This window comes from Coregonus lavaretus, assembly GCF_964263955.1.
Source record: "Coregonus lavaretus genome assembly, chromosome: 4".
In the NCBI taxonomy this organism is placed as follows: Eukaryota; Metazoa; Chordata; class Actinopteri; order Salmoniformes; family Salmonidae; genus Coregonus; species Coregonus lavaretus.
Genome location: NC_139991.1, coordinates 62695768 through 62704146, shown reverse-complemented (window position 1 = coordinate 62704146; position 8379 = coordinate 62695768).

The following is an 8379-nucleotide window of genomic DNA, read 5'->3' as shown; positions in this document are numbered from 1 at the left end:
AGAACCTACATTGCAGAGGGAGGAGATGGTAATAGGCTCTAGTCTGCAGGAGCATACAGTGAACGTACCATGCTGAGAGAGGAGATGGTTATAGGCTGTAGTCTGCAGGAGTATTCCGAGAACGTACCATGCTGTTAGAGGAGATGGTAATAGGCTGTAGTCTGCAGGAGTATACTGAGAACGTACCATGCTGAGAGAGGAGATGGTATTAGGCTTCTGTCTGCAGGAGCATACCGAGAACGTATCATGCTGAGAGAGGAGATGGTAATAGGCTGTAGTCTGCAGGAGCATACATGGAACGTACCATGCTGAGAGAGGAGATGGTAATAGGCTGTAGTCTGCAGGAGTATACCGAGAATGTACCATGCTGAGAGAGTAGATGGTAATAGGCTGTATTCTGCAGGAGCATACAGGGAACGTACCATGCTGAGAGAGGAGATGGTAATAGGCTGTAGTCTGCAGGAGTATACAGAGAACCTACATTGCAGAGGGAGGAGATGGTAATAGGCTCTAGTCTGCAGGAGCATACAGTGAACGTACCATGCTGAGAGAGGAGATGGTTATAGGCTGTAGTCTGCAGGAGTATACCGAGAATGTACCATGCGGAAAGAGGAGACGGTAATAGGCTGTAGTCTGCAGGAGTATACCGAGAACGTACCATGCTGAGAGAGGACATGGTAATATGCTGTAGTCTGCAGGAGTATTCCGAGAACGTACCAAGCTGAGAGAGGAGATGGTAATAGGCTGTTGTCTGCAGGAGCAACCGAGAACGTACATTGCTGAGAGTGGAGATGGTAATAGTCTGTAGTCTGCAGGAGTATACCGAGAATGTACCATGCTGAAAGAGGAGATGGTAATAGGCTGTAGTCTACTGGAGTATACTGAGAACGTACCATGCTGAAAGAGGAGATGGTAATATGCTGTAGTCTGAAGGAGTATACCGAGAACGTACCTTGCTGAGAGAGGAGATGGTAATAGTCTGTAGTCTGCAGGAGTATACTGAGAACCTACATTGCAGAGAGAGGAGATGGTAATAGGCTGTAGTCTACAGGAGTATACTGAGAACGTACCATGCTGAGAGAGGAGATGGTAATAGGCTGTAGTCTGAAGGAGTATACCGAGAACGTACCTTGCTGAGAGAGGAGATGGTAATAGTCTGTAGTCTGCAGGAGTATACCGAGAACCTACATTGCAGAGAGAGGAGATGGTAATAGGCTGTAGTCTACAGGAGTATACTGAGAACGTACCTTGCTGAGAGAGGAGATGGTAAGAGGCTGTAGTCTGCAGGAGTATACCGAGAACCTACATTGCAGAGAGAGGAGATGGTAATAGGCTGTTGTCTGCAGGAGCAACCGAGAACGTACATTGCAGAGAGTGGAGATGGTAATAGGCTGTGGTCTGCAGGAGTACACCGAGAATGTACCATGCTGAAAGAGGAGATGGTAATAGGCTGTAGTCTACAGGAGTATACTGAGAACGTACCTTGCTGAGAGAGGAGATGGTAATAGTCTGTAGTCTGCAGGAGTATACCGAGAACCTACATTGCAGAGAGAGGAGATGGTAATAGGCTGTAGTCTACAGGAGTATACTGAGAACATACCATGCTGAGAGAGGAGATGGTAATAGGCTGTAGTCTGAAGGAGTATACCGAGAACGTACCTTGCTGAGAGAGGAGATGGTAATAGGAGTAGTCTGCAGGAGTATACCGAGAACGTACCATGCTGAGAGAGGAGATTGTAATAAGCTGTAGTCTGCAGGAGTATACATAGAATGTACCATGCTGAGAAAGGAGATGGTAATAGGCTGTAGTCTGCAGGAGTATACAGAGAATATACCATGCTGAGAGAGGAGATGGTAATAGGCTGTAGTCTGCAGGAGTATACAGAGAATATACCATGCTGAGAGAGGAGATGGTAATAGGCTGTAGTCTGCAGGAGTATTCCGAGAACGTACCATGCTGTTAGAGGAGATGGTAATAGGCTGTAGTCTGCAGGAGTATACTGAGAACGTACCATGCTGAGAGAGGAGATGGTATTAGGCTTCTGTCTGCAGGAGCATACCGAGAACGTATCATGCTGAGAGAGGAGATGGTAATAGGCTGTAGTCTGCAGGAGCATACATGGAACGTACCATGCTGAGAGAGGAGATGGTAATAGGCTGTAGTCTGCAGGAGTATACCGAGAATGTACCATGCTGAGAGAGTAGATGGTAATAGGCTGTATTCTGCAGGAGCATACAGGGAACGTACCATGCTGAGAGAGGAGATGGTAATAGGCTGTAGTCTGCAGGAGTATACAGAGAACCTACATTGCAGAGGGAGGAGATGGTAATAGGCTCTAGTCTGCAGGAGCATACAGTGAACGTACCATGCTGAGAGAGGAGATGGTTATAGGCTGTAGTCTGCAGGAGTATACCGAGAATGTACCATGCGGAAAGAGGAGACGGTAATAGGCTGTAGTCTGCAGGAGTATACCGAGAACGTACCATGCTGAGAGAGGACATGGTAATATGCTGTAGTCTGCAGGAGTATTCCGAGAACGTACCAAGCTGAGAGAGGAGATGGTAATAGGCTGTTGTCTGCAGGAGCAACCGAGAACGTACATTGCTGAGAGTGGAGATGGTAATAGGCTGTAGTCTGCAGGAGTATACCGAGAATGTACCATGCTGAAAGAGGAGATGGTAATAGGCTGTAGTCTACTGGAGTATACTGAGAACGTACCATGCTGAAAGAGGAGATGGTAATATGCTGTAGTCTGAAGGAGTATACCGAGAACGTACCTTGCTGAGAGAGGAGATAGTAATAGTCTGTAGTCTGCAGGAGTATACCGAGAACCTACATTGCAGAGAGAGGAGATGGTAATAGGCTGTAGTCTACAGGAGTATACTGAGAACGTACCATGCTGAGAGAGGAGATGGTAATAGGCTGTAGTCTGAAGGAGTATACCGAGAACGTACCTTGCTGAGAGAGGAGATGGTAATAGTCTGTAGTCTGCAGGAGTATACCGAGAACCTACATTGCAGAGAGAGGAGATGGTAATAGGCTGTAGTCTACAGGAGTATACTGAGAACGTACCTTGCTGAGAGAGGAGATGGTAAGAGGCTGTAGTCTGCAGGAGTATACCGAGAACCTACATTGCAGAGAGAGGAGATGGTAATAGGCTGTTGTCTGCAGGAGCAACCGAGAACGTACATTGCAGAGAGTGGAGATGGTAATAGGCTGTAGTCTGCAGGAGTATACCGAGAATGTACCATGCTGAAAGAGGAGATGGTAATAGGCTGTAGTCTACAGGAGTATACTGAGAACGTACCTTGCTGAGAGAGGAGATGGTAATAGTCTGTAGTCTGCAGGAGTATACCGAGAACCTACATTGCAGAGAGAGGAGATGGTAATAGGCTGTAGTCTACAGGAGTATACTGAGAACATACCATGCTGAGAGAGGAGATGGTAATAGGCTGTAGTCTGAAGGAGTATACCGAGAACGTACCTTGCTGAGAGAGGAGATGGTAATAGGAGTAGTCTGCAGGAGTATACCGAGAACGTACCATGCTGAGAAAGGAGATTGTAATAAGCTGTAGTCTGCAGGAGTATACATAGAATGTACCATGCTGAGAAAGGAGATGGTAATAGGCTGTAGTCTGCAGGAGTATACAGAGAATGTACCATGCTGAGAGAGGAGAAGGTAATATGCTGTAGTCTGCAGGAGTATACAGAGAAAATACCATATTGAGAGAGGAGATGGTAATAGGCTGTAGTCTGCAGGAGTATACCGAGAACATACCATGCAGAGAGAGGAGATGGTAATAGGCTGTAGTCTGCAGGAGTATACAGAGAACGTACCATGCAGAGAGAGGAGATGGTAATAGGCTTTAGTCTGTAGGAGCATACCGAGAACGTACCATGAAGAGAAAGGAGATGGTAATAGGCTGTAGTCTGCAGGAGTATACTGAGAACGTACCATTCAGAGAGAGGAGATGGTAATAGTCTGTAGTCTGCAGGAGTATACTGAGAACGTACCATGCCGAGAGAGGAGATGGTAATAGGCTGTAGTCTGCAGGACTATACTGATAACGTACCATGCAGAGAGAGGAGATGGTAATATGCTGTAGTCTGCAGGAGTATACAGAGAAAATACCATATTGAGAGAGGAGATGGTAATAGGCTGTAGTCTGCAGGAGTATACTTAGAACATACCATGCAGAGAGAGGAGATGGTAATAGGCTGTAGTCTGCAGGAGTATACAGAGAACGTACCATGCAGAGAGAGGAGATGGTAATAGGCTTTAGTCTGTAGGAGCATACCGAGAACGTACCATGAAGAGAAAGGAGATGGTAATAGGCTGTAGTCTGCAGGAGTATACTGAGAACGTACCATTCAGAGAGAGGAGATGGTAATAGTCTGTAGTCTGCAGGAGTATACTGAGAACGTACCATGCCGAGAGAGGAGATGGTAATAGGCTGTAGTCTGCAGGACTATACTGATAACGTACCATGCAGAGAGAGGAGATGGTAATATGCTGTAGTCTGCAGGAGTATACAGAGAATATACCATGCTGAGAGAGGAGATGGTAATAGGCTGTAGTCTGCAGGAGTGTACAGATAATATACCATGCTGAGAGAGGAGATGGTAATAGGCTGTAGTCTGCAGGAGTATTCCGAGAACGTACCATGCTGAGAGAGGAGATGGTAATAGGCTGTAGTCTGCAGGAGTATACTGAGAACGTACCATGCTGAGAGAGGAGATGGTATTAGGCTTCTGTCTGCAGGAGCATACCGAGAACGTATCATGCTGAGAGAGGAGATGGTAATAGGCTGTAGTCTGCAGGAGCATACAGGGAACGTACCATGCTGAGAGAGGAGATGGTAATAGGCTGTAGTCTGCAGGAGTATACCGAGAATGTACCATGCTGAGAGAGTAGATGGTAATAGGCTGTAGTCTGCAGGAGCATACAGGGAACGTACCATGCTGAGAGAGGAGATGGTAATAGGCTGTAGTCTGCAGGAGTATACCGAGAACCTACATTGCAGAGGGAGGAGATGGTAATAGGCTGTAGTCTGCAGGAGCATACAGAGAACGTACCATGCTGAGAGAGGAGATGGTTATAGGCTGTAGTCTGCAGGAGTATACCGAGAACATACCATGCAGAGAGAGGAGATGGTAATAGGCTGTAGTCTGCAGGCGTATACCGAGAACATACCATGCAGAGAGAGGAGATGGTAATAGGCTGTAGTCTGCAGGAGTATACAGAGAACGTACCATGCAGAGAGAGGAGATGGTAATAGGCTTTAGTCTGTAGGAGCATACCGAGAATGTACCATGCTGAGAGAGGAGATGGTAATAGGCTGTAGTCTGCAGGAGTATACCGAGAACGTACCATGCAGAGAAAGGAGATGGTAATAGGCTGTAGTCTGCAGGAGTATACTGAGAACGTACCATTCAGAGAGAGGAGATGGTAATAGTCTGTAGTCTGCAGGAGTATACTGAGAACGTACCATGCCGAGAGAGGAGATGGTAATAGGCTGTAGTCTGCAGGACTATACTGATAACGTACCATGCAGAGAGAGGAGATGGTAATATGCTGTAGTCTGCAGGAGTATACAGAGATTATACCATGCTGAGAGAGGAGATGGTAATAGGCTGTAGTCTGCAGGAGTATACAGAGAATATACCATGCTGAGAGAGGAGATGGTAATAGGCTGTAGTCTGCAGGAGTATTCCGAGAACGTACCATGCTGTTAGAGGAGATGGTAATAGGCTGTAGTCTGCAGGAGTATACTGAGAACGTACCATGCTGAGAGAGGAGATGGTATTAGGCTTCTGTCTGCAGGAGCATACCGAGAACGTATCATGCTGAGTGAGGAGATGGTAATAGGCTGTAGTCTGCAGGAGCATACATGGAACGTACCATGCTGAGAGAGGAGATGGTAATAGGCTGTAGTCTGCAGGATTATACCGAGAATGTACCATGCTGAGAGAGTAGATGGTAATAGGCTGTAGTCTGCAGGAGCATACAGGGAACGTACCATGCTGAGAGAGGAGATGGTAATAGGCTGTAGTCTGCAGGAGTATACCGAGAACCTACATTGCAGAGGAAGGAGATGGTAATAGGCTGTAGTCTGCAGGAGCATACAGAGAACGTACCATGCTGAGAGAGGAGATGGTTATAGGCTGTAGTCTGCAGGAGTATACCGAGAATGTACCATGCTGAGAGAGTAGATGGTAATAGGCTGTAGTCTGCAGGAGCATACTGACAATTTACCATGCGGAAAGAGGAGACGGTAATAGGCTGTAGTCTGCAGGAGTATACCGAGAACCTACATTGCAGAGAGAGGAGATGGTAATAGGCTGTAGTCTACAGGAGTATACTGAGAACATACCTTGCTGAGAGAGGAGATGGTAATAGTCTGTAGTCTGCAGGAGTATACCGAGAACCTACATTGCAGAGAGAGGAGATGGTAAGAGGCTGTAGTCTGCAGGAGTATACCGAGAACGTACCATGCTGAGAGAGGAGATTGTAATAAGCTGTAGTCTGCAGGAGTATACATAGAATGTACCATGCTGAGAGAGGAGATGGTAATAGGCTGTAGTCTGCAGGAGTATACAGAGAATGTACCATGCTGAGAGAGGAGAAGGTAATATGCTGTAGTCTGCAGGAGTATACAGAGAATATACCATGCTGAGAGAGGAGATGGTAATAGGCTGTAGTCTGAAGGAGTATTCTGAGAACGTACCATGCAGAGAGAGGAGATGGTAATAGGCTGTAGTCTGCAGTAGTATACTGAGAACGTACCATAATGAAAGAGGAGGTGGTAATAGGCTGTAGTCTGCAGGAGCATACAGAGAACGTACCATACTGAGAGAGGAGATGGTAATAGGCTGTAGTCTGCAGGAGTATACTGAGAATGTACCATGCTGAGAGAGTAGATGATAATAGGCTGTAGTCTGCAGGAGTATACCTAGAACGTACCATGCTGAGAGAGGACATGGTAATAGGCTGTAGTCTGCAGGACTATTCCGAGAACGTACCATGCTGAGAGAGGAGATGGTATTAGGCTTCAGTATGCAGGAGTATACCGAGAACGTACCATGCTGAGAGAGGAGATGGTAATAGGCTGTTGTCTGCAGGAGCAACCGAGAACGTACATTGCAGAGAGTGGAGATGGTAAAAGGCTGTAGTCTGCAGGAGTATACCGAGAATGTACCATGCTGAAAGAGGAGATGGTAATAGGCTGTAGTCTGAAGGAGTATACCGAGAACGTACCTAGCTGAGAAAGGAGATGGTAATAGTCTGTAGTCTGCAGGAGTATACCGAGAACGTACCATGCTGAGAGAGGAGATGGTAATAGGAGTAGTCTGCAGGAGTATACCGAGAACGTTCCATGCAGAGAGAGGATATGGTAATTGGCTGTAATCTGCAAGAGTATACCGACAATGTACCATGCGAGAGAGGAGATGGTAATAGGCTGTAGTCTGCAGGAGCATACATGGAACGTACCATGCTGAGAGAGGAGATGGTAATAGGCTGTAGTCTGCAGGATTATACCGAGAATGTACCATGCTGAGAGAGTAGATGGTAATAGGCTGTAGTCTGCAGGAGCATACAGGGAACGTACCATGCTGAGAGAGGAGATGGTAATAGGCTGTAGTCTGCAGGAGTATACCGAGAACCTACATTGCAGAGGAAGGAGATGGTAATAGGCTGTAGTCTGCAGGAGCATACAGAGAACGTACCATGCTGAGAGAGGAGATGGTTATAGGCTATAGTCTGCAGGAGTATACCGAGAATGTACCATGCTGAGAGAGTAGATGGTAATAGGCTGTAGTCTGCAGGAGCATACTGACAATTTACCATGCGGAAAGAGGAGACGGTAATAGGCTGTAGTCTGCAGGAGTATACCGAGAACCTACATTGCAGAGAGAGGAGATGGTAATAGGCTGTAGTCTACAGGAGTATACTGAGAACATACCTTGCTGAGAGAGGAGATGGTAATAGTCTGTAGTCTGCAGGAGTATACCGAGAACCTACATTGCAGAGAGAGGAGATGGTAATAGGCTGTAGTCTACAGGAGTATACTGAGAACGTACCATGCTGAGAGAGGAGATGGTAATAGGCTGTAGTCTGAAGGAGTATACCGAGAACGTACCTTGCTGAGAGAGGAGATGGTAAGAGGCTGTAGTCTGCAGGAGTATACCGAGAACGTACCATGCTGAGAGAGGAGATTGTAATAAGCTGTAGTCTGAAGGAGTATACATAGAATGTACCATGCTGAGAGAGGAGATGGTAATAGGCTGTAGTCTGCAGGAGTATACAGAGAATGTACCATGCTGAGAGAGGAGAAGGTAATATGCTGTAGTCTGCAGGAGTATACAGAGAAAATACC